This window comes from Prionailurus viverrinus, chromosome A3 (genome assembly GCF_022837055.1).
Source record: "Prionailurus viverrinus isolate Anna chromosome A3, UM_Priviv_1.0, whole genome shotgun sequence".
In the NCBI taxonomy this organism is placed as follows: Eukaryota; Metazoa; Chordata; class Mammalia; order Carnivora; family Felidae; genus Prionailurus; species Prionailurus viverrinus.
Genome location: NC_062563.1, coordinates 18,989,463 through 19,013,806, shown reverse-complemented (window position 1 = coordinate 19,013,806; position 24,344 = coordinate 18,989,463). Strand labels below are relative to the sequence as shown.

General features: G+C 38.8%; 1 protein-coding gene across 4 annotated transcripts in view; it reads right to left on the bottom strand.

Moving 5' to 3' along the window:
• Positions 1-24,344, bottom strand: part of ZHX3 (zinc fingers and homeoboxes 3) — a 106,374-nt gene that overhangs the window by 64,392 nt on the left and 17,638 nt on the right. For 2 of the 4 annotated variants that reach the window (XM_047851663.1, XM_047851662.1), the window contains exons 1-2: positions 6,208-6,292; positions 3,623-3,739 (exon numbers count right to left, since the gene is read on the bottom strand). The exons of 1 other annotated variant lie outside the window; for it this stretch is intronic. The gene's annotated coding sequence lies outside the window, so the exon portion shown is untranslated. Of the gene's footprint in view, positions 1-3,622; positions 3,740-6,207; positions 6,293-24,344 lie in introns of those variants that run through there. One more of the 4 variants, XM_047851665.1, reaches the window with a different exon arrangement.

The following is a 24,344-nucleotide window of genomic DNA, read 5'->3' as shown; positions in this document are numbered from 1 at the left end:
TACCAATAACATTTTTCACAGAACTAGAATAATCCCAAAATTTATATGGAACCACAAAAGACCCCGAATAGCCAAAGCAATCTTAAAAAGAGAACAAAAAAACTGGAGGTATCGTAACCTCAGATTTCAAGACATACTACAAAGCTGTTGTAATCAAATAGTATGGTACACATAGATTGATGGAACAGAATAGAGAGCCCAGAAATAAACCTATGATTATATGGTCAATTAATCTTTGACATAGGAGGCAAGAATACACAACAGGGAAAACGTCTCTTCAACAAATGGTGTTGGGAAAACTAGACAGCTACATGCGAGAATGAAACTGGACCACTTTCTTACATCATACAAAAACTAACCTCAAAATGTATTAAATATCTAAATGTGAGACCCAAAGCCATAAAAATCCTAGAAGAGAGCACTGGCAATAATTTCTCTGACATTGTCTATAACAACATTTTTCTAGAGATGTCTCTTGAGGCAAGGGAAACAAAAGCAAAAATAAACAATTGGGACTGTATCAAAATAAAAAGCTTCTGCACAGCAAAGGAAACAATTAACTAAAAGACAACCTACTGAATGGGAGAAGATATTTGCAAATGACACATCTGATAAAGGGTTGGTATTCAAAACATATAAAGAGCTGATACAACTGAACACCGAAAAACACCAAATAATTCAATTAAACATTGGCAGAATACATGAACAGACATTTTCCCAAAGACATACAGATGGCCAATAGACATATGGAAAGATGCTCAACATCCCTCATCATCAGGGAAATGCAAATCAAAACCACAGTGAGATATCACTTCACACCTGTCAGAATGGCTACAATCAAAACCAAGAAACAAGTATTGGTGAGGATGTGGAGAAAAAAGGAATCTCCGTGCTCTGTTGGTGGGAATGCAAACTGGTGCAACCACTGTGGAAAACAGTATGGGGATTCCTCAAATAATTAAAAATAGAATTACCACATGATCTAGTAATTCCACTACTGGGTACTTACCCAAAGAATAGAAAACCCTAATTTGAAAAGATATATGCATCCTTACATTTATTGAAGCAACAAATTATGGAAGCAATCCAAGTTTCCATCAATAGATGAATGAAGAAGATGTAGTATGTACACACACATGCGTGCATGCGCGCGCCACACACACACACACACACACACATACAGAAATACTACTCAGCTAAGACAAAGAATGAAATCTTGCCATTTGCAACAACATGGATGAATCTAGAGTATGATGCTAGGTGAAATAAGCTAGAGAAAGACCAATACCATATGATTTCACTCATCTATGCAATTTAAGAAACAAAACAAATGGACAAAGAAAAAGAGAGACAAGCAAAAAACCAGACTCTTAACTATAAAGAACAGATGGTTACCAGAGGGGATGTGGGTGGGGGATGGGTGAAACAGGTGAAGGGAAACAAGTACCCTTATCATGATGAGCAGTGAGTAATGCATACATGTGTTGAATCACTGTATCGTACACTTGAAACTAGTATGACACTGTGTGCTAATTATACTGGAATTTTTAAAAATTACCAAAAAATTAAATACAAAATGCCAATGCCTACACCGCATCCCAGATAAACTGTCTCAGAATCTCCAGAGGGATGACCAGGCATCGGTATTTTATAAAGCTTCTGAGGTGATTCTAGTGTGCTGTCAAGTAGAGTACCACCAGTACATGCTTATATGCTTAATTACCTAAATATCTAAAAAACACAACACAAAAAGTGTAACAGTTTGTGATATTTGCAAGCGAACAGGAGTTCCAGCCATATTGCTTTAAGGGAACATTGGTGTAAGGGAACAGGAGTTCAAAAGAAGAAACCTGAAAGGGGATATAATCAGCTACTGTGCAAATGTCTCCAGCCCACTGCAGTTTAGGCAAAGAAGCAGGCAGTTGCCCAAGTTATTAGAGGGGGACATGACACACAGCCACAACAAAATAATGGTAGCAAGAGCTAACGAGTCTCGGTGCAAGTGCCGTTGGGATAGGAAGTACGCATGAGGATTCAACAGAGGCCGAAGGGGAACAGGGCTACCTGCATACCTGCATGAGGTTAAATGTGAGATAAATTCCTAGAAATGCAATTGCTGGGTCAAATGGTATGTGCCTTTAAAAGTCAAAGATCAATTTTGAAAGCTCTTAAAGGTAACATAGAAAAAGCATGATGTATAGTGTAAACAAAACATCGTACTTGATAGGTACGAGTGGAGCAGGACAATGAGCTAGGCTGGAGCGAGGCAAGATGGCTCAGTGTTGCCAGGTAGTAGGTAAACAGACTGAAATAACAGAGAATTCCTCATGAGTCCAATTTTGGCTTTGCCTTTCCTATTAACTGTGTCCCCACAGCAGACACCTGAAGGTGAAAGAGGGCAGGAGTCATGTAGCTATCTGAAAGGACAAGATTTGAGGCAGGAACATTTCTGGGTTGACTCTGGATTGATTGCAGACAGCAAGGAGACCAGTATGACTGGAACAGTTGGCGTGAAGGTGAGCATTAGAAAATGTACATAAAAGTTCACGTGTGAGAAAGCTTATCTTATGCTCTTTTTAATTTAGAGGATTGACATCAAGGCCACAAAGTAGTTTTTACTCAATCTACACCTCAAATTTAAAGAATGAGCAAGGTGGAATGTGTCCTATATCTAACAGTAGTCCTGCTGCAGTCCACCATAAGGCAGGAAGTTCCAGAAGCTCCAACAGTAGAAACATTCCCATGGACTGGGTAGCCCCAAACCTGCGGAGGAGTGATGTTGCTGTGCAGTTGTCTACGTCAGGACGCTGAACACAGAACTTCCAGCATTATATACCATCACTGACTCTGACTCCATTTCCTCCCCTTTCTTTCCAAAAACTTCTATTCAGCACACTGAAGTTCTTAACTTTATAATGAAGACTAATACAATAGATTTCCTTTATTTCATAAGTTTAACAACAACAGCCAACAACAACAAAATGCCAAAGTCTAAAGCTTGTGAGTGGCTTAGTAACAGAATAAATTGAGTTCACAACTTGATAAGTAAATGACCAAAAAAACCCAAAAAAACAAAAAAACACCCCAAAACCATAAGTAGGTCACATCTACTTCAGCAAATGAAGGCCTACATTAATTGTTTGCTCGTCTGCTTTGTCTTTAGTATTATATTTAGCATTGAAAAGTGTTTCCTATTCCTGAGGGCAGCCTAAGAGTATGGTTTGGGTAAGTGGCATTCAAACAAGTGTTCTAGTTTTTCAAGTCAGTTATTTAATAAAGCAGAAGTATAAGTCTTGCACTCAAACTAAAAGCTGACCTCAGACTAAACCTGCACATCAGAGAGACACAATACACAGCTCAACTTTTATTATATCCAATAATCAGCCTAAGGTAGAAGAAGTTCCTATCAAGGCATCTAGGATTTCACCTAGATTATATATTCAATAAATATTTTTAGATTAATTAAAAAAATCATTTGATCAAAGAGCTCAGCAATAAAAACCAAGGGAGGAGAAAATAAAGAATGTTTAACCATAACACAAAGACTAAATATAGCTTTAAAGACTTAGGAGTTACAAAGTATGGCAAGAAACTTGTTAAAATTCAGAAGCATACTATTTACCCAGGAAACATGCTTTTTCCTCCCTTCATTGGTCTCTCCACTTTCTCCCTTCATCTCTTGCAGCCCTGTATGCATCTTTAAAGGTCCACTTGTTGCTTGGGCAGCTGCAATTCAGCCCTGTGAAAAAAAGCAGCATCTCATCACTTTGTGAGGAGAGAGAAAGTACCTTTTAGGAAGCTGAGTAACCCAATCTCATCAATCTCCTTTCCTAATTCATTTCCATTAAAACTATACACAAACAGAAAAACCAGGGCCGGAGGCAGGGAGGAAGGAGAGTAAAATGTGGTTGTAAAAATACAAACTAGCAATTTAAAACTATTAAAATTCTAGCAGAAATGAAAAAAATATAAACGGAAATAAAGCAAACTCAATTTTCTCTGATAATAGATCAGAACAAGATGATTTCTAAAATCTGTAATTTCAGGTGATTCATAAAATCAGTAATTTTAACACTCTTTCCACCAATGAGTTTCCCTGTCCCTCTTCTGGTTAAGTTTGAGATGGCTTAACAGAGAGGAAAAAATCAACGGATGTGGGCCTTACAACTTCAAGAATGCACACCATTAAGGATATGCTCTTTTCTGATGCTCTGCCATTCAAAGCCCTGGGGTTTTCCTGGCATGGATTGTAGTGGTACCAAAAAATGGTCTACCCTGTGAGTTCCAGGCCAAGGAACCATATTATCATCATCTGTGTCTCTGACCCTTAACACCGATGTTGTCCCACTCTGCCCAGGGCCAATGATGGGCACACAGTATCTCTCAGCAAATGAATGAGACAGTAACTATGTGTTTTCAACAAACCACTAGAGACGCTTCATGCAGTCTTCAAATTTCTCAGGAAGCAGCTGAAAAACCACTGCTTTTGAGTTCGTTGTTTTTTTTTTTTTTTTTTCCCAAAGCATTCTCTTTGGTTGACATGCCCATTACCAATAAAATGGCCCTAAAGTGAGTATACCAGAGGCCCTCAGAACCTCAGATAGAACGGTGCACAGGCACATGACAGAAGGTGGGAACTATAAGGATCTGTGAATGTAAACACATAAAAGCACCCATCACCAAAGTAGCTCCTAGCTACCTTTCACCGTGATTCTTAGGTCTCTAATGTTCACATCAAGCTTTTACTCTGTGTCAGGCACTGTTCTAAGAGCTTTAACTACATTAACTAATTCGTTCTTGGTAACACCCATATGTGATCGATTCTATTATTCTAATTGCCAAGGTGAGGAAACTAAGGCACAGAAAGTTTACGTAAACTGTACAAGGAAATGCACTAAGCTGCTGTTCAAAGGCAGGGTCCTGGAGCAAACAGACACCCCCAGTAAGTGGCAGCCTCATCTGCATAACTTGTTTTCTCATGTGGCTGTCATGGTTCAGCAGTACCATGTCTAGTTGGTACTGCTAGCTCTTGTTGGAAATTTTTCCTAATTAATAATTTATTGAAAAACTTAACTTTGAATTCTCCACAACTTAAAAACTAGCCCCTTATTTTAAAACATTATCCAATGAACATAACAAAACGGAGATCTTCCAAATTTTGTGGAAGTCAGAAGCAATTATTTTAAGCTGACTACTCACACTTACGCAAAACTTCAGCTTATAATATTTATTCCAGACACTTTGCTACACTTTTGCCAGATCCCCTCTAATTTTGAAATCGCAAAGCCTTTGCTAAAGTAAGGCATTTATTCTCTTACACTCTAGTTAAGTTATTGGAACATGATGATGATGATGATGCCAAAAGCTGTGGATTCAATCCACTGCAGACCAGTTAGCTTTGTTTGCTTCATGTCTACAAACTCTAAGCCTGGATGGCATATTTTGAGTCCTATAAGGAATCAGGTAGGAGTGTGCAACACAACTAGAATAAATATGTCTGCTAGAGAAACAGGTCCACAAATAACACAGGGCCAGAAGCAGAACTATGAGACAAAAGCATCAATTTCATCATAAATAAAAGCTTTATGATCACTGGTATAGCATTTCTACGTCTCTGAGCGAGAAGCTTTTTCAATGCCAGATATTTTGCCAAATCTAACCTAAAGTCCTTCCTTCAAAAACAAAACAGGTGTAAGATTTGAAAAAAAAAAAAAAAACCAACTAAGATTTTTATCACACAAGCCCACCTTGACTGATCTGAAAACAGAACCTTCTTATATCTGACACCAATTCCGCTGACAATACAAAGCACATGTGATGATTTTAGAAACTGTCACAAAAATCACTAGCAGTGCAGGACAACAAACCATCAGAAAATTCCAATTGCATATATATATATATATATATATACACACACACACACACACATATGTATGTGTGTATATATATGTATACACACATACATATGTGTATATATATATATATCATAGATTCTTTAAAATTACTCTTAATTTTCAAAAAACCAAATAATATACAGTTATTTTAAACATAGTTTTTTTAAGTTAAATGAAGAAACTAACAAACATTAGTTCATACCACATTTTAAAACAACCCAGGGCCTATTCAAGGTAGTTTTACCACCTTCTATGAATAAAAATTTGAAAACAAAATTATATTTCTCAATTGTTATTTTAGAAAGAAACCCACTTGGGATCATCCATCTTTGAGTTTTCCTGCCCACAGTTGGAAAGAACTTTCCCAACATACAAACGCTGCAAAGCCCATGGGTTCCAACAATCACAAGGTAACTATGACAGCAAAGCCACATTTATGAGATCATAAAAACTATATGACATAATTTTTAAAAATTCACATAACATGAAATCAACCATTTTAAAGTGTACAATTCAGTGACATTTAGTATATTCACAATATCGTGCAACTTTCACCTCTACCTAGTTCCAAACCTTGTTAGTCACCCCAATATGAAACCTTGTACTCATTAAATAGTCACTACCATCCCCCTGCTCCAGGCTGGCCAACCACTAACAGGCCTTATGTCTCTATGGATTTACCTATTCTGGGTATGTGACCTTTTGTGTCTGCCTTCTTTTACTTAGCATGATGTTTTGAGGTTCTTCCATGTTGTAGCAAATATCAGTACTTCATTCCTTTTATGACTGAAAAATATCCCATTGTATGGATAGATCACATTTTGTTCATTCATCCATTGATGGACATTTGAGTTGTTTTCACCTTCTACCTACTGTGAATATTGCTGCGATGAACACTTGTGTACAAGTATTCGTTTGACTGTATATCTTCAATTATTTGCGGTATATATCTAGAAGCAGAATCGCTGGGTCATATGGTAATTCTATATTCAACTTTTTAAGGAATCGCCAAACTGTTGTTCACAGTGGCTACATCATTTTACATTCTCACCAGTGAAGCAGGAGAGTTCCAATTTTTCCACATCCTCACCAACACTTCTTTTCTGTTTGTTTGCTTTGATGATAGCCATCCTTGTAGGCATGAAGTAGTACCTCATTATGATTTTTTATTTGCATTTCCTTAATGACTAATGCATGTTGAACATCTTTTCAGAAGTGTGCTAGCCATTCTTATATCTTTTTTGGAGAAATGTCCAATCAAGCCCTTGCCCATATTTTAATTGGGTTGTCTTTTTGTTGTTGAGTTGTAAGAGTTTTTATACATTGTGGGCACTAGGGCCCTTATCAAATTAGCAAATGTCCTATCCAATTCTCTAGATTTTCTTGCCACTTTCTTAATAGTGTCCTTTGATGCAAAGAGCTTTAAATTTTGAGGGAGTCCAATTTAGCTCTTTTTTTTTTTCTTTTGCTGCTTATACATTTGGTGTCATTCCTAAGAATCCATTACCAAATCCAAGGTCATGAAGATTTACCCTTATGTTTTCTTCTAAGAGTTTTAGCTCTTACAATTAGGTCCTTGAGCCATTTTGAGTTACTTGTATTATATAGTGTGAGGTTGGGATCCAACTTCATTATTTTGCATGTCAATGTCCAGTTGTCCCAGCACCCTTTGCTGAAGAGATTGTCCTTTCAACCATTGTATAGTCTTTGCACCCTTGTCAAAACTCAAATAACTATAGATATACGGGTTTATTTCTGGATTTTCAGGTCCATTCCATTGATCTATATGTCTAGCCTTATGCCAGTACCACACTTTTGATTATTGTAGCTTTTCTAAAATTGGAAAGGGTGAAGAGCCTGGGTGGCTCAGTCAGTTGAGTGTCCAACTCTTGATTTCAGCTCAAGTCATGATCCCAGTCGTGGGACTGGATCTCAGTCGTGGGACTGAGCTCCACATTGGGCTCCATGCTAAGCATTGAGGCTACTTGGGATTCTCTGTGTCCCTCTGCCTCTCTCCCCTGCTCATGCTCTAAAATAAAAATAAACAAACAAATAAATAAATAAAATTGGAACGTATGATTCTTCCAACTTTATCTTTCTTTTGCAAGATTGTTTTGACTATTCAGAGTCCCTTGCAATTCCATATGAATTTTAGGATCGACTTTTTCATTTCTGCAAAAAAGGCCTCCAGGATTTTGGTAGAGATTACACTGAACCTGAAGATTACTTTGCGTAGTATTGCCACCTTTATAATATCAAGTCTTCCAATTCATGAAGATGGGATATCTTTCCGTTCAAAGACATAATTTTACCTTATATTAAAACGCCCTTGATAAGGTAATGCAATGATTTCCTTTAGTTGTCTCTATCTCTATGATAATCTACTAACACCCTAGAGTAATTTACAAATATGAAGTTTTTACACTTGCCACGGAGAACCCAATATTCATATTCCAGAGAAGGAATGTCAATTATTCAGGGTCTTATTGTTTGCTTTTGTCTACGGAAAAGGTCAGAACTCAAATATGTTCATTTCCCTTATTTAAAATTAATTTTCATCATCCTCAGTTCCTACTAGAGGAATTGATACAGGAACCTTGTATGTTCACCGATGAGAATAAGTTGTTTAACAGACTTCATAGAATGGTATCACAAATTTTCTTTCATATACTTCAAATCCCAAAAAATTGATTATGAAATATTAACTACTTTGCTAAAGAATGTGCTCAAACATCCTTGGTTATTTAGACCTAAAAATGTCAACTATACTTGGTAGGGAGAGGTGAAAGACTTTAAAAGTCTTTTCTCTAAAATTTCTTTGCTAAAGTCTAAGAGAGTATAATTGTTTGAAGTTACAAAAGGTAACGGGCTAGACAAAATCTGCTCTTTGCTCTTGTATCAAAATTATAACTGAAGATAACATAGTAACCCAGGAAAAATAACTGTGGCTTTTCCTAAAACCAGTAATTTCAAGGAAATTATATATCCCCCAAAAGTAAAAGTCACCTTAAAACCAGTAGATTATTTATCTGATGGGCAGAGATTGCTTCAGTTCCCATGTTTGGTGTCAACTTATCAATGCTTTAATTTATATGTCCTCTCAACACATGTGTCACATGGGACTAATAGTCCACACTGATCCAGTAATATCAAAAAGGGTTTTAAGAATCAAACTGCTGGGGTGCCTGGGTGGCTCAGTCGGTTAAGCGTCCAACTTCGGCTCAGGTCATGATCTCACGGTTCGTGGGTTCGACCCCCACGTCAGGCTCTGTGCTGACAGCTCAGAGCCCGGAGCCCACTTCAGATTCTGTGTCTCCCTCTCTCTCTCTGCTCCCCCCCCCCCCCACTCACGCTCTGTGTTTCTCTGTCAAGAATAAACAAACACTAAACAAAAATTAAAAAAAAAAAAAAGAAACTGCTTATAAATAACTTCAATCAGAAAATACTATCTGGTTTTGAAATAAACAACTAGCAACTCAATCCTGGGGAAAAGACATTCAATTCCATGTGTTTTGTCATCTATAATGAAACCAAAGGCAATAAAAATATCTTTTGGCAGGTGCTCAGGGTCAGTGCCTGGGCAGGGAATGTTAGCTAACGCAAAGTTAGAAAGTCTGATATTTGTTTTGTTTTTTAACCAGAAAGTTTAAGTTGAAGAGGTCAAGGAAAAAGGAGGCAAAGAAAAAAATAGACCTGGACAAGAAATGAGGGCAAAAAGATAATCAGATAAGATTCTGACACAGTGAGGTAGCAGACAGGCAACAGTCCAGGGAGGGGGAAAGCTGCCTAGGGGGTACAGAGAGTGAACTCCGTGCTGGCTGAGTCTGCTGCCAAGCATCCAAGGATCCCTTCAGCAGTTTCCAGCAAAGCTGGTCAGTGTAATATCCATGGTCAACTCCCTCTTCACGGGATGAGTGTTGCCATAAATTCTTCCATAACATGACAGGTGGGGGGCACCCTCTTCTTTGGTCCTGCCACTGCCTAATGAGGGCCCCCACAGTATCCCTTCCTCTAAGAGTGTTTTCAACAAGCTAACTGAGTAAGTACTTCTTCCTCCCCATTTCCTCAGCTCTGTTTACACTCAGTTAACCTGAACTGTGTGTCAAGATTCAGGAGACAGATGGGATAAAGGGGCAGTGCCCAAGGAGATGGGATAAAGGCCACATTCCCCTTGGTTGGTGATGGCACAGAGGGAAACAAACTCTACAAGGAATGAGGCTAGGTGACGAGGTGCTGTGTCCTGTTCTGTCACAGAGATACACATCCTAGACCTCTCAAATCTAGAACTTACAATTCCTGTTCTTGAGTAATTTACACTGTATAGATAATAACACATGTATGGTAAGCACTTGAGTCTGGGGGCGGGGAAGTGTTGCTTCCAGTTATCAGATGGTGTATCTCCAAGAGGTCATGGGTTTTTTTCACTTGACTCGTATCAGAAGAGCAGTCACAGGCTGCACAGCCAGTGCTTCAAGTCCTGCTGGAGCTCCTTACCCCAGAAGCCCCAGCAGAAGGGAGCCCAGATGGGCACTCAGGCAACACTTGCCGCAGGGCCGGCTGGGGTGAGGAAGGACCCCCCCACCCTCTCTCCGGGTGGTCAACGCTCAGCACTCTGAGGAACCTGACACAGCTGCTGTGATTTGGTCTCAATGTGGTAGTGGCTGTCTTGGTCCCTGACTGGACACCCTGAGCTCTTTCGCTGCTGAGCTTTGTCTTTCTTCTTTCTTTCTGTGAAAGGAGCTTTCAGTTCATCTTCAGGCCTGCCATTCTGTGCCCAGGAACTGAACTCCTGAGGCATCTGCCCTGGACTTGGCCAGCCGCTTCAGTTTTATTCTCTGCTCTCTTTGTGGTGGTCTTGGTGACAGGCTCCTAGAAACAAGCCCTGAACTGCAGGACAAATGCCTGATCTTCCAACACTGCTACATTGGAAAAGAGAAGCAGGTGCACACTGGGCTTTATAACACAGCTACAAGCTAACCATTCCTGATTTTAAAATAGCCCAAGCCTGGGGGGCATGTGGGTGGCTCAGCTGGTTGCATGTCTGACTCTTGATTTTGGCTCAGATCATGATCTCACAGTTCGTGGGTTCGAGCCCTGTATCAGGCTCTGCACTGACCATGAGGAGCCTGCTTGGGATTCTTTCTCTCCCTCTCTCTCTGCCCTGTCCCTCTCTCTCTCCCTCTCTCTGCCCCTGTCCCTCTCTCTCTTTCTCTCTCTGCCCCTGTCCCTCTCTCTCTTTCTCTCTCTGCCCCTGTCCCCCCACTCAAAATAAATAAACTTAAATAAATAAAATAAAATAAAATAAAATAAAATAATAATAAAATAACCCAGACCTGGACATATCTTACATGTCCATACATGAGGATGGGGAAACAAACCTTGCTATTCACACAACAGAATACTACTCAGCAATTAAAAAGAAAGAATCGGTTGCTGATATGCATACTATGGGTGAATCTCAAAATCATGTTAAGCAAAAGAAGCTAGACATAAAAGAGAATATATTATATGATTTTGTTCATATGGAGTTCTGGAAAAAGTGAAATTAATCTATGGTGGTAAAAAGCAGAATAAAGATTACCTTTGAATGGTGAAGACTGACAAGAAGGAAGCATGAGGGAAGTTTTCTGTAGTTAAAAAAAAAGATCTACATAGTGACTGGGGTGGTATTCACATGGGTATAAATATTTGTTAAAACTTATTGGACCATACATTTAAAATCTGCACATTGTGCTGTATGTCAATGATATCTCATTTTTTAGAAATAAAAAGGCTCAGGGGTGCCTGGGTGGCTCAGTTGGTTAAGCATCTGACTCTTGATTTCAACTCAGGTCATGATCTCACTGTTCATGGAATCGAGCCCTGTGTGGGACTTGCACTGAGTGTGGAGCCTGGGATTCCCTCTCTCCCTCTCTCTCTCTCTGCCCTTCCCCCATTTGCTTATGCACTCACATGCTCTCTCTCTCAAAATAAATATACATTTTAAAAAAACGTTTTAAAAAGGCTCAAAAGTCTTCATAAAAAGTGGCAAAAAGACAGTTTTCCATCATATTGCCCTTATGTGGCCGACCATATAAGGAGATAATTTGAGGTATGCAAATATACCTTAGACAAAACAAAGATACATCTCTTTAAAGTAATGTAGAAATTTATATCATTGTATACATTTAGCTCTTAAGACTGAATTATAGGGGCGCCTGGTTGGCTCAGTCAGTTAAGCATCTGACTCTTGATTTCAGCTCAGGTCATGATCTCACTATTTGTTAGATCAAGCCCCGAGCCGGGCTCCGCGCTGACAGTGTGGAGCCTGCTTGGGCTTTTCTCTCCTTCTCTCTCAAAATAAATGAACATTTTTAAAAAATACTGAATTACATAAAGAGTTCCCTCAAATTTCTCTCATTCTAACATCCAAGTTAAATATTTTAAGCATATTTTAAGAGCAGAAAGTATGCTTTAGAGGATGGAAAGGCTAATTTGATATTTTTTAATGTGTGAAAAAATTTCCTGATTATAAGAGCAACATGCATTTAATATAGGAAAACTGGAAAATACAAAATAGATAAGACTACAGGGGCAGAAAACTCACATAATCCAAATCATAAGCATAAAGAAGAAAATTAAAAGTCATCTAAAAAAATATCAACTATCCAGAGATAAGCACTGTCAACATGTTGATACATACAATTTTAACCAAACTGGGATCACAGTATACATATTACTTTTTTCCCCCCACTTAAATATATGGAATAGGCATTCTCCATCTCACTGAGCATTATTCCCATTTTTTATTACTACTGAAGTTAAATATTTTCATGTGATCACTGGCCATTCTTATTTCTCTGTGAGACAACTTGGCAATTTAAAAAATATTTTTTTCCTGATTATAGTATACTTACTGTAAAAATCTAGAAAATACAGAAGAGTATATGAATACAGGGGGAAACCCTCACACAATCCAAGTTATAAAAACAATTACTATTAATTTTTACTTTCCTTTGCATATACCTTCTTATAGAATTGATATTCTGGATAAATCTGTTTTGGAGTATATATTTTTTTCACTTAGCATCCCTAAAAACCACATAAACATTTTCCCTATGTCTTTAAAGTCTATTTTTGTTAGCTTCATTTTGTTCATAGAATTTTGTTAGCTTCATAGATGTACATAATTTAACAATTGCTCAGTGTCAGGCACTTGAACATGTTCATTTTGGTTTACTGTTTACTTACTTTATAATGTGGAGATGAATATCTCTATATAAATTAGTGTCTTAACCTATGATTATTTCTTTGAGATAGATTATTTTTAACTCCCTGGGTTAAAAAGTATGAATATTTATTTTATTTATTTTGAAAGAGAGAGTGCGTGTGTGAGCGGGAGAGAGAGAGGCAGAGAGAGAGAATCCCAAGCAGACTCTGCACTGTCAGTGCAGAGCCCAATGGGGGGGCTTGAACCCATGAACCATGGGTTCATGACCTGACCAAAATCAAAAGCTGGACGCTTAACCAACTGAGCCAACCAGGCACCCCTGGAGATGGGTTTTCTACGTTGGAGGTAGGATCCGCAGGTCTTCTGGTAGACTGAACGTGCAGGACAGAGTTGTCAAGGATGACTTCCAGGTTTAGGACTTCAACAACTAAGTTCTTGAAAGTACCATTTTACCAAGATGGGGAAGACCAGAGATCAGCAAGTTGTCAAAAAATACCAAATACGAAAGCAGTGCTTTTGCTCTGGACTAATTTTTCATTTAAATTCTAGATCCTATAATATGCTGCAAACACCAAGGGCAATCACATAATTTCTCTCTCCTCTTCCCTACCAAGTAACAATCTTCCTCAGGCACAAATGGTTATGCATTTTTAATACTGTGCAATCAATGCCTCAGAAGTCATTAGACACAATTAGGCTCTCAGTGCTTTTAATGAGGTCCACCTATAAATGACAGCCAAACATCAACTCTAGAAACCTAGATCCATTATTCAGTAAAACTAAGGAAACAAGAATCCTAACAAAATGTACAATGTCTTGTGACTACTTTTCACATGAGAATTATTTTGATCAACTCTTGACTGGTATAAGTAACACCCAAAATTCAGTGCACCATAAAAGAGATTTCAGAACTCTTTACATGTCCCATCTGTGTGTGTGTGTGTGTGTGTGTGTGTGTGTGTGTGTGTGATTTTCTAGTATCCTGGAAATGAGATCTCACCTCACCCTGCATCTGTCCAGCTGTGCTTCCCAAAGTACATAATGGAGCTTCAGCTACCCACTAACTATGCAGTTGAAGGACTTCCTATAAAAGATTACCCACCACTAAGGGCAAGGGCAAGAACATCCCCTGGGGAGGCCACCATGAAAAATTAATATAACTTATCTATGGTCTTTGTGAATCAAACACAAACATGAGGAATTACATTCTTCAGTCTCCAAACAGACTCTGTTCAGAACAAAGCTTCTCTAGGAACAGTATGTGGAAAGCCATAGAAAAAAAGTCTTAGGTGGGAAAAGGGTAAGGAGAGGGGTAAAGGGGCAAACTTTACTCTTCACACTTGCATATTTTTGGCTATTAAAAGTTTGGCTATGTGCTACTCACACAATTCTTAAAAAGAAAAAAAGGGAAAGGTTATTACACAAAACCTCCACTTCCCAAATTTTTGTAGTAGAAAAGAGTTTCTCCAAAGTAATGAGAAACCTGTACTTGCTTCATGTTACAATTACTGAATAAGTAATGCTTATTACATAATTACTTAAAAAGGATTACAGTTGTTGATCAAATAAATGAATTCAAAAACTTCTATGTGGCACTTACAAGGCACCAAGCACCATGCCATCCTAGACTACCTCCCACTTTCAGACCACTTGCTTCCCTTGCTGACTTCCTCTGTTCCAATAGCCTCAAGTCCCACCTTACATGCCAAGAATTCTCAAAGCCAGTTTTCTCTCAACCACAGAGCTGGCTGCCTACCAGATATCTGCTCTTGGATGGCCCACTGCCTCACAAGCTCACCATGTCCCAAACCAGAATCATCATCTCCTTCAAGACCTGATCCATTTCCTTTATTTCATGTTTGATTGCAACTTTAGAGCCACTCACTCATGAACCTGAAATCTCCATGATGGTAGTGACGTTTTACCCAGTGCTATCATCCCTTCTGCCTAGAACAGTGACCGGCACACAATAGATGATAAATATTTGTTAAATGAATAAATGGTTAAAATTTTATGCTATAATATTAATTACAAACTTAGAAAACTAAAAAGATCTTGGGATGTTTCCCTCCCCAATGCCAAAGTTTACTGGAAAGGTGACACAATGGAGGTCCACAGACAGAAACTAGACTGCAAAAGACAATGTACAGCTGGCCAGAATGTTACCTGGAAAAAAACAACCAGCCAACCAACCAACCTGTACTTCCAGAGAGGGCCCAAAAGTTCCCCATAAGGTAACTACCACTCCTATAACAGATAAGTTGCTACATTTATATTATATGCCCTTGACCCCCTAGTCTATAGTTAAACATCTCCATCACCAGAGGTGTTGGGCACAGGCTGAGGGCATTTTTGCACTGTAAGGGTGACTATCCTTAACTATCTTTAAAGCCCCTTTGAATTTTGGGACTCTATAATTTTGTTTATTTAACTATATGTACTTTGTAATTATTTAACATTAAGGTGTTAAATCGAATAGATACAAATATTTGGAAAATTTTAAGAAGAAATCAATTAGTTAGCATGTTCATTTTTTAGATATGCTAAAAAATGGAACCTAACAAATGTTCTTGAATGTATAACCATTTTTGATCATCACCAGGCCACTGGTGAATAATTTAGTTTCAGTTGTGTTGTTTAATGTAACTGTGCTTCCGATTTAAAGTTCATGACTGAGTGGCTCCAAAGTCACAGTCAAACAGAGAGGAAATAAAGGATCTCCTTGTTTTATTTCAAATTTGAATTTAAAGGGCTGGTTACATCATTGCACTGTTACAGATCAGAGTGTCCCTCAGTACATATCATTTTATTAATGAAGTTATCTGTCTTCTTTCAGGTAATATATCAAGGATGAGATTTTGTTGTACCAATAAATGTACTGGATATATCTACAAAACATCCAAAATTTTGCATTTTCCTTCCCACAGTTTTAACAATGTTATTTAGTACTGTCACATTGTTGACATGATCCAGGGTACTGGTGAAAGCTTTTTGTCCCCTAAATTGCAAATGCCATAGGGCAATGACCCTGTCTCACCTGTTCACTGCTATATTTCTGGTGCCTAGTATGTCTGACAAATACTAGGTGGTCAATGAAAGTTTGCTGAATCAAATAAATAACAAAATTTCATTATGCACATATTCACCTCTATCCTAGTTGTAATTTCAGCAAAAAGAACATCTGTAGACTAACAACTAGTAATAAGAAGTCTAAATACATTTTGAGCAAAGGCAACATTTGAATAAGAGGGTTTCAAGATGACTGATTTGAAAGAAAAGTACTCATATGTTTGACAAAGTTCTGCTATGGTTGTTGGAAAATTTGATAAATCTGTGGACACAACTTTGAATGTTATTAAGCTACTAAAACCCCACAGCCTTCCTTTAAAAAGACTGTGAAATCTAAAAAGAAGTAAAGGATAAAAACAGTTTGCTTTGTTGAATGGTTATGTACCAGGTACTGTGCTTGGCACCTTACACGCTTATTTCTTCTAATCCTCACAAATACCCTATGAAACAGATGTTTCATCTCCATGTTACTGATAAGCAATCAGACACAGAGAGGCAAAGGGACCTGCCTCAGGCTACACAGTGGCAAGGCAAGGATTTCAACCCAGAGTATTGTTCTTAACCACTTGGCTATGCTAACAGAGTCAAAATTTCTTATTAATCAGATAAGAATCCTCTGAGTGGGATTCTCCTAATTTAACATCTAGTTATAGTACTCAACTTTCATGACATATTTGGAAAATGCTGTCTTTACTATTTAGGAGTCATAATTATCTAAACATATTAATCAACAGTGCTTAAGTGATCAACTCATTGAGACTAGCAATACTTGGGTTTTTGGTTTGTTTTGACAGAGCCAGACTCAAACTGTTTCATATACAGTATTTGGAATGAAAACTTAATTACATTTGCCTAGTTAAATTGTGGACATACCATAAAAGCTTCAATTATGCACCAGCATAGGTTCAGAATATTTAGTAAAGAACAAATTGGAGATTAACATTAAATTCACCCAGAAAAATCCACTGCTTAGTGCTGGAAATGTTGTGCTTCTTGATCTGGTGCTGGTTATACAGATCCATTCAGCTTGTGAAAAGTCACGAGCCTCTACACTTATGCTCATTTCCCCCTATGTATATTACTTCAACAAAAAGGTGGCAAAAAATATTCATCTGTTAGGTTACAAACTGAAATATCACAGATGAAATGATACGATATCTGGAATTTGGTTTAAAAGACTAGAAGATGGGGGGGGTGGGCAGAAGACCATGTGTGGTGGTAGGAAGGATAAAGAAGAGTAGAAAATAAATGAAACTAGATCATAAAGATGTCGATATTGTCAAGATTATGTGATGGGTTCATGGAGGTTTATTAATACATTTTTGAAAATTATTATAATGAAGAAAATTGTTAAAGGGAAGGCATGATTATTACTGCAACTGAGCTTGCACGTGAGCAGCCGAAAGAACAACAAAAGATCTAGTCGACCATGGAAAACCATCATCATGGAAAGGGAGGAAATTAATGCATAAACTACAAGAGCAACATGTCAACCTGTCCCTCAGATGCTCAAATGATGAATTTGGGGCTCACGGGCTTTGAGAGTGCAGGGGGAGGGGTTTTTTTGATATTCAGTGGGGAGAATACTTTCCAGGGTGTGGCCACACCTACTATATTCAAAACAAAAGGAAAAGATGGTCTACAGGTCTACACAAGCAAAATTTAAGGGACTATATAACTCTGTGAATGTGTGTGCACACATGCAGGTTGTGATAATTCCAACAATCAAGCTATAAATTGCCATGACTAGGGCACTGGGTGGAATGCACTTTGAAAGTGACTCTGATATCCTCTCCCCTCAAGAACACTACATCCGAAAGGCCTGCTCATAAAAAGAGAACACTAGTCAATTTCTAAGCACAACCTTTGAGCTCAGAAGGTGCTTAACCTACAGAATGATTCAAAGCAAAACTTCTCTTTTAAGACCTTTAGCAGAATACTTGTTCTATTAATCCTACAGCTTTGAGGAAATAAGAGCCTATCTCACCAAGAGGTAGGGAATCCCTAATACAGAGACAACACTCTATTAAGCAGATCACATTGAGCTCTACAAAATAAGTGTAAATGCCTTTGTCGTCAAATTTTGGCATAATAATCATCCCTTAAAACACCCTAAAAAAGTCCTGGACATAGTGTTATCTGCTTTGTACAAAAGCACCTGTCTCCTAAGCTAAAAGATTGAAAGCTTGCAGAAAAGTGGGATCAGATGCTCATGACCTCCCCAACCTGAGTTCTACAAAACTCACTTGCTAATCTATTACTGAAAGGCTGGCAGCTGCAGGAGTATCTTTCAGTTGAGGAATGTAATTTCAACAATGCATCCATTTTCCCCAAATTCCAACTGAGTAAAAAAAAAAAAAAAAAAAAAATTGGATGCTCCATAGCATTTCTTATAAAAGAATTTTATCAGTAACACTATACTTTCTAACCAATGTTTTTAAAAACTGTCTCTTTAGTTCCTCTTTGGGTAACTTTCTGGTATACAAAAGTATGCTAGATTAATAATAAAAAAATAAGTGTTCAGTATAGCTGGTCACATTATCAAACGTCCACATAACGAGAAACCTGAAAAGATACTAAATATGTTGGATAAGAGCTTGCCGGGCTGGACAAAAGGGTCCAATTAAATATGCATGGAGAGATACACAACCATTTGGAAGATGGTAGAAATAGCACCACTCTTGTTTTCCTCATTTACTTAGTGTGGAAGGAGATGAACCTCTGGGAATGGAGTCAAGCACCTCATCAGATAGTATCTGTTGGGGGCTCTGACGGGTACGGTTATCCAGACACCAAAGGATTTGTTTTCATGAACAACTCTAAAAACTGTGCCTCCCTACTCAAGCATGACTGGATAGACCCACAGCATCAGCATCACCTTGGAACTGATTAGAAAACTGGAATCTCACATTGCACACAGACCTACTGAACCAGAATCTTCATTTTAACCAAATTCCCAGATAATCTGTAGGCACACCACAGTTTGAAAAACATGGGATTAGGGGATTACTGTCAATTTGAAGGGAGGCTTCCACAGAGCTTTTTGTGGGCCACCCTTGTTCCTCATTTTTACTGAGGACTCACATGAGGATATTGAAGAGCCCTCATCAAATCCCAAGTGACACTAATCTAGAAGAAAACACTCAACAGTACAAGCACCTCTTAGAAGAAACTAGGCTTAACAGCAGATCACATGAAAAGATATAAGCAACTAGGGATTTGCTAAGGAGGGGGGAAAGTAATGCCCACTTGAATGTATGACTGCAAATCAGACCACTTATGGAGAATTGGGTGCCAATCCGGCCACATGTTATAACAGAATGACTGACAGCCAACGGCAGCCACAGACAATGGTGAGAAACTGATTAAGAAGGAGAAGGCTCTGGAAATTCTTTCATGAGGAACGGCTGGACTGGAGGATATTAAACCTGAAGATGAGGTGACTAAGTTGGGACATCATGGTTGTATTCATATATTTGAAAGACTGTCTCAAGATAATTTCATTCTACAAATGTGTTTTTGAGCACCTCCTAAGTGCCAGGAGCTGTGCCAAGAGCTAAGGACGCAGAAAGCAAAAACCAGAACAGATCTCTGATTTTCTCAAGTTTCCTGACCAGGGGAATAAACATGACTGTTGCTCCAGAAAGCAGAATTACGGTCCATGGAAGGCGAGTGGAAGGACAACAGCACCATACAAAGAAGCCCTTCTGGCCAGAGGGCCCCAGGTTAAAAAGGAGTGGACACACAGAAGTGGCCAGGCTCCCCAGGGCTGAACAGAATGGGTTAGGAAGGGGATGATCACCTTCCAGGGAAGAGCCCAGGGGACTGCCAGGCCAATGCTAATATTTCAGGGATGCAGGATAACTTGGACCAATACTATTAACCAAATACAAGATTTGTTCCAAATTATACTGCATTCAATTTAGCCAAAAACAAATTACTTTTTAAAGCTTAATCACAACTTAAGAGTTTCAGTTAAACTTTGTATGTAAATGTCAATGTCTAATTTCTCTTTTAGTAATAATTTTTAAAACTAGGATTCAATAACATTTATAGCAGCACTATCAATAATAGCCAAAGTATGGAAAGAGCCCAAATCTCCATTGACAGATGAATGGATAAAGAAGATATGGTATACATATAAAGTGGAGTATTACTCGGCAATCAAAAAGAACGAAATCTTGCCACTTGCAACTACGTGGATGGAACTAGAGGGTATTATGCTAAGCGAAATTAGTCAGAGAAAGACAAATATCATAGGACTGCATTCATATGAGGACTTTAAGACACAGAACAGATAAACACAAGGGAAGGGAAGCAAAAATAATATAAAAACAGGTAGGGGTACAAAATATAAGAGACTCTTAAATATGGAGAACAAACAGAGGGTTACTTGAGGGGTTGTGGGAGGGGAGATGGGCTAAACGGGTAAGGGGCATTAAGGAACCTATTCCTGAAATCACTGTTGCACTATATGCTAACTAACTTGGATGTAAATTAAAAAAATAAAATAAAATAAAAAACTAGGATTTAATAAAAATCCACATTAACATTTTAAGTGACAACCCTGCTTAATGACTCACTTTAATTGTTATCTTGCTTCTCTCAATAACCCCTAAAACTACCATATTTATGTTCTTTGATATACCTTCAGAGTTGCTCATCTCACTTCTAAGAAATTATCCTAAAAAAATAACAATTCCTTTCCCTCTGCCAGAAAGAACAAACGAGGGAGGGATGGGCAACTAGTGTACAAAGACGCAAATAAATAATGTTTATAAAGAAAAGTAATAAATAAACCACTTCAATGTCCAACAAAACTGCCAATCTGTTTCATGACATGAAGCAAGGTAAATAAGTAATAATATTCAACAAGTAGGAGAATGCTTAAGGTAAAGTGATAAATTATTAATTATGAAGGTTAGATAGCAACATGGAAACACATTCATAAAGACAAGAACACAATATAAACTGGTACATTTCCAGCTATATAAAATTCATGCATGCATGCAACCAAAAGTAGGAAAAAAACTTTAAAAGTTTACTTTCTAGGGTGTTAGGATTCTTTTTTATTTAAAATTTCTACTTCACTGTTGACTATTCAAAAAATACTTTCACAATGAATGCATGAGGAGCTAAAATAATTTTAACTCCTAAGTGTAATAATTTGTACATTAGCAAGAAATAAAATAACAAAGGTGACACACAGTTTGTGTTGAATTGGTTCTTTGTCTTTTATAAAGCTATTTAAGTTCATAAACAAAGTAAAAGATAATGAGATTCATGTTATGAAAAGTGCTTAACATTTGTGAAAAGTAAAAAGGACTTTGTACAGCAGCCGCCCGTGAACTTTGGGTAAAAGCAAAACTAAATTTCTGGATTCTATTTTGCTTTTCACCTTATTTGATCTCACTTAACATCATTCATGCCAAGTTGGGTTTTTTTCCTCCTCTTTCCCCGTCTCTTCAAGTTCACAGATGTGAAGGAAAAAAAAATATACAGCCCTTCTTTTACAGTCCTTCCCTGTTCTCCCAGCAATGCCATCAACTGTGGATTTCTGTGGCTGCAGACAGAATCAGATGTGAGGGATATCTGGCTACCATCTGTCACCACAGAGATCACCAGGACTGGGCTGACTTAGGGCCAAGAGATTTGGGTTCAAATTTTCCACATATATAACAGAAATACTACTATTCACCCCAAAAGGTGATTGTACCAGGAGAAAGTCCCTAGCACATGGTGATGCTCAAGAAATGCCTACCTCGTACTTTTTTCCCCACCTTCCACTATATACATATAGACCACAGACTGTCAGTCCCTAAACCCTTGGGGCCCTGTGAACTGGGGGAGACGTCCTAGGCAGATCCGTATTTAAAAAAAATTTTTTAATGTTTACTTAAGTTTGAGAGAGAGAGAGAGAGAGACAGACAGACAGACAGACAGACAGACAGTGTGAGCAGGGGAGGGGCAGAGAGAGGGAGACACAGAATCCGAAGCAGGCTCCAGGTTCTGAGCTGTCAGCACAGAGCCCGATGCAAGGCTCAAACTCATGAACTGAGAGATCATGACCCAAGCCAAAGTCGGACGCTTAACCAACTAAGCCACCCAGGCACCCCAAAGCAGACCCGTATTTTAATTCCTCAGTCCAAGCATAGTTAATGAGTCCAGTTTTATCCCAAGTTAATAACGGTATCCAAGTCACCAATATCTTGGGGGCTGGGGGAAAGAGCAGCCTCCCAAAGACCCATCCTTCCAACTGTGCCACTGTTTCAAGTGCGGAGTTGGGCAACAGGGCACAAAAACTTAATCTCCAATACCAAAAGAGCTATTTTAACCTCTGAAAGAGTGGGAAAGAGTGTGGAGTAACCAACACCCACCCCCATCCTCCTGCCTTTCTCTCTCCCCCCCAACTCCCAGGAAATGAGGACACTGAGGTCCCTAGAGAGTGTGTACGGCAAAGCCAGGACTGAGTACAGCTATCTGCCTGCCAGTCTAACTTTAACTACCACCGCCACCCCTCTCTCCCATTTGATCCATGCTACAAGCTGCCCAAAGGCAAATCAAAAGTTTAGCCCAGCCCACCATGATGGCATTAGAATTTTATTGGCTTAAGATGGTCATGTGGGGTCTGGAGGGGCACCAGAGAACAACTTAAGTCTAAAGAACTCTTAGAGGTTTAGTCTCTTTTTATTGGATCTAGAGACCTAGAAGGACCTCAGTTCTACTGTAAGTACCCACCACGTGCAGGGCACTCTTCTAGTGCCCTGGTGAGTTGCAAAGAACAATCTAATTCTTTCTTTTCAAAAAATATATATATATATATATATTTTTAATGTTTTTTTATTTTTGAGACAGAGAGAGACAGAGCATGAATGGGGGAGGGTGAGAGAGAGAGGGAGACACAGAATCTGAAACAGGCTCCACGCTCTGAGCTGTCAGCACAGAGCCTGACACAGGGCTCAAACTCACAGACCACAAGATCATGACCTGAGCCGAAGTCGGATGCTTAACCGACTGAACCACCCAGGCACCCCTCAAAATTTATATATTTTTAAAGTTTATTTATTTAGAGAGAGAGCACATACTCACATGAGCGGGGGAGGAGCAGAGAAAGGAAGAGAGGGAATCCCAAGCAGGCTCTGTGCTGGCAGCACGGAGACTGACGCGGGGCTCGAACCCACGAACTGCGAGATCATGACCTGAGCTGAAATCAAGAGCCGGATGCCTAACTGGCTGAGCCACCCAGGAACCCCTCAAAATTTACACTTTAAGAAAATCAGAGAGCTAACTACGAAACACAAGAGAAGGGCATTGTACATAGAGCTTTACCCAGCAAAAAGGTGCTAAAGAAGCAGTATAATCGTGTATTAAGAGTTCAAGGTCTGGATCACACTGAAAAGTGAAAATTGGGTAAGTCTCAACCTGTCTAAGTCTCAGTTTCTTCACCATCAAAATGAGGTCAATAACAGCATCCAGTATTAGAGGTATCTTTATTAACCAGCACTGCTGTATTAAACTAAATGATATGCATAACAGTCCTTGGCACAGCGGCCGTCATGCTATGAGGGCTCAGTCAATGCTAGCTTTTATTATCAGACCCAAATGAAGTTGCTTACCTCTTCTGTGGCTAGCAATCAACCTCTATGGCCTTACTGGCATTGCACCAGCACCCCAGGACTTAAAAGCCTGTGTTTTCTTTAAGGAGAAACATATTATAATATTACCAAATATAACAAAGTACTTTTAAGACCCTGAGATAAAAGGAGTCCATTAAATAGACATTTTAGAACCTCACTCAGAGGCGGGTTTCAGCTGAGAGTAAATTTAACAAGAGATTGAGCCACCTGAAAAAGTTAACAAAACCTTGGGATGATCTATGAGAATCGCAGTATGTAGAATAAGGAACATCTGAAAACACCAGCTATCCATCCTCTAGAACAAAGGGCCTGAGGGATGAAAGCGATGATAGCTGCCTTCACGTACTTGAAGGGTGGTATACGTTGTATATGGTGGGGGAAACTAAGTAAATTAAATGGGTCAAAGGTCACAAGACAGATTACAGCTTCCTGTGAGGAAGAATGTTCTTGGGCTAACAGAGAGGTCCCCTCACATGAGAAGGGGAGTTGGTGTCTCACCAGTGAGCATACTGGAAAACCCTATGTCACTTCCTA